Source organism: Sphaerodactylus townsendi, linkage group LG04, assembly GCF_021028975.2.
Source record: "Sphaerodactylus townsendi isolate TG3544 linkage group LG04, MPM_Stown_v2.3, whole genome shotgun sequence".
Classification (NCBI taxonomy): domain Eukaryota; kingdom Metazoa; phylum Chordata; class Lepidosauria; order Squamata; family Sphaerodactylidae; genus Sphaerodactylus; species Sphaerodactylus townsendi.
This window is the reverse complement of record NC_059428.1, coordinates 141,556,240-141,559,165: the sequence shown is the minus strand read 5'-3', so window position 1 is coordinate 141,559,165 and position 2,926 is coordinate 141,556,240. Positions and strand designations below refer to the sequence as shown.

The 2,926-nt window shown below is 48.4% G+C and overlaps 1 long non-coding RNA gene across 1 annotated transcript; it reads right to left on the bottom strand.

Annotated features, from left to right (window-relative positions):
• Window positions 1–839: 839 nt before the first annotated feature.
• LOC125432181 lies at window positions 840–1,947 on the bottom strand. The gene is made up of 2 exons (XR_007244412.1): window positions 1,791–1,947; window positions 840–955 (listed from the first exon to the last, which is right to left on the bottom strand). It is a non-coding gene; the product is annotated as an uncharacterized LOC125432181 (long non-coding RNA).
• Between the last annotated feature and the right edge of the window lie 979 nt (window positions 1,948–2,926).

The window sequence follows — 2,926 nt, the reverse complement described above, 5'->3', positions numbered from 1 at the left end:
TCTGGAGCAGCAGAAAACAAGCTTGCTCCCTCACCAACATGACATCCCTTCAGATATCTAAACATGGTCATCATGTAACTTCACCAAACTAAACATACCCAGCTCCCTACATCTCTCCTCGTAGGGCATGGATTCCAGACCTTTGACCATTTTGGTTGCCCACCTTTGGACCCGTTCCAGCTTGTCAGTATCCTTCTTGAATTGCGGTGCCCAGAACTGTACACAATATTCCAGGTGAGGTCTAACCAATGCAGAATAAAGAGGTACAATTACATCCCTTGATCTAGACACTATATTCCTATTGGTGCAGCCCAGAATCACATTGGCTTTCTTGGCCGCTGCATCTCACTGCTGACTCATGTTCAGTTCATGTGGTCTACTAAGACTCCCAGGTCCCTTTCGCAGGTGTCACCCATCCTATATCTGTGTAGTTCATTTTTTTTTCTGCTCAAGTATAGTATCTTACATTTATCTCTGTTGAAATTCATGTTGTTTGTTTTGGTCCAGCTCTCTAATCTGTCCAGGTCATTTTGAATTCTGACTCTGCCCTCTGGGGTATTAACTATGGCATCTGTGGCTGGCATCTTCAGAGGTGTATCACAGAGGAAAGTCTGTTACACAGTGTGTGTAACAGTGCGGACGCAGTGTGTGACAGACTTCCCTCTGTGATACACCTCTGAAGATGCAGGTGAAACGTTAGGAACAAGATCTACCAGACCACGGCCACACAGCCCAGAAAACCCACGACAACCAATCATAGGTGATTCTCCAAATTAGAATCCACCACTTCTAACCTGATAGTATTACAACAACAAAATATTTTTTGGGGAGAAAAGTGCTTTCTGATACAGATGGTTGGCATTGCTTTATTGATTGCTTGTGTTAGGTATTGAAATTCGTATTAAAGATGCAGGTTCCCGTGTGGAGTGAAATTCAGACAGCACCCCTTCTCAGCCTGGAAGAGAAAAACACATCTCAGTGAAATCTAAGTACTGCCTTCTCTTTGCTCAAAGTTAACCTTCACAAACATCAAAACAGCCCACCTCTTATCTATGGTTATGAGGAGCTACTTTGCACCCAAGTCACACCCTAAGTCTACCATAGCGGTAAAGAGCTCGTCAACATTTGGAACTGAGAACATGGTGAATCCTACAACTCCAGTTCTTTTAAACTAGAGTCAATCCTACAAAGATCAAGGTGTAGCAGGGGCAGAATAAGGAGAACTGTGCCTGGGGTGCGCACACACCCCGCGCCCCTGCCACAGCGCCATCCACCCTGGAACGCCTGGGAACGCCCCCGCCAAGGCGCCAACGCCCCCCCATCCCGTTGCCGCTACACCACTGGGGTGTAGGATGTTATATAAACCATGGGGGGATGAACTTCACAGAGGTCCCATTCCCAAGAAGAGTTTGGCCCAGTTTATTCCCCTCAACCCGGGATTTAGGAAAATCACTAGAGATCCTTTTGCACAATCCTGGGTTGGAGATATTCTTGGGTGAACACAACATGCAGATGACACTTTATTTCCCTCTCTTCCGCCTGTTCACTTTAGGTTCCGCGCTGTTCACTATGTCGGGGAGAATCCCCCCTGCCACCATTCTGTGCAGGTCACCCACCGGGGGGGGGGGGGGGCAGATTCTCTGTGCGCCCGACAGCACACGAAGTCCCCCGAGCACGTTGTCTCCCCCAAACGGTTAATATAACATCCTACACATTATATTTCGCTTGTGCAGAATCCACCAAAGTTTCTTGTCCAGGATCAGAAGGGGTGCACAAATTAATCTACTTACCTTCTCGCTACTCGGTTCCGCACACTGGGGCAGTCGTAAACGTTATCTCTCCGGCCATGCCGTAGCTTCCTGCAAACGGTGCCTTATCTCCAGCTCCCGAGCCCTCCTTCCCAGTCATGACATCTTCCAAGGGTATGGCAACTGAAAGAAAAACTGGAGTTGGAGATCTACCACTAACTTGAGCTGAGTTTGAATTGGGATTGGTCCCTTTCGTAGTGACCTGTACAGGTATTGTGGCAAAACTTTTCATGTAGTTTTCAAACTGTAGACTTTATTGGATAACCAAAGCATAACGAGACATAGACAATATCTGCGGAACAGAGCTCGGGCTGGATCTTTAATCCCCGATGCCCACGACCCCCCGCTGGGCTGAAGGCACTGCGGCTGCAGCAAGCAGAGGTGGGATCCAGCAGGTTCTCACCAGTTCCCAAGAGTGGGTTACTAATTATTTGTGTGTGCCGAGAGGGGGCTACTAATTGGGGATTTTGCCACGTGATTTTTGCCTTAGTTACGCCCCTCCTCTCAGCAGTAGCGCGCAGAACTTGAAGCAGTGTAGCAGGAGGTGCACCGGCAGGCGTGGCAGCCTGCGCCTGCGTGCATTTGTTTCCCGCCCAAGGACTGGCGCAGCGACTGCGTCCTTGCCACAGCCCCGCCCGTGAATGCCCCGCCCCTGGAATGCCCGGCCACGCCCCCGTCGTGCCCCACCCAGCCCCATTGGCGCTACGCCACAGTTTGAATCCCACCACCATGGGAACCTGTTACTAAAATTTTTGGATCCCACCACTGGCGGCAAGGTAACAAAAGGGGAGAGTAGGAACATTACAACACACATTACGAGACAATGATGAGAGTACAAAGGATGGGAACTACAGAGGAGGCTATGTCCATGCAATATGGGTCAGGTGGAGACACTCGATCATACCCTCTTTCATTGTGTAAGGTTTGCAAAAATCAGAATGTCACAATCTGCACTTATCCCATTTCTGTATAACAATCTAACTGATGCTCTTAAGATACCTATGCTTTTGAACAACATGGATCCCACAGTGTGTGAGAATGTAGCAAAATTTCTGCTAACAATAATAGACGTAAGTCTAGATGAATACCAACCAATGTCTATGTATTATGACCACATA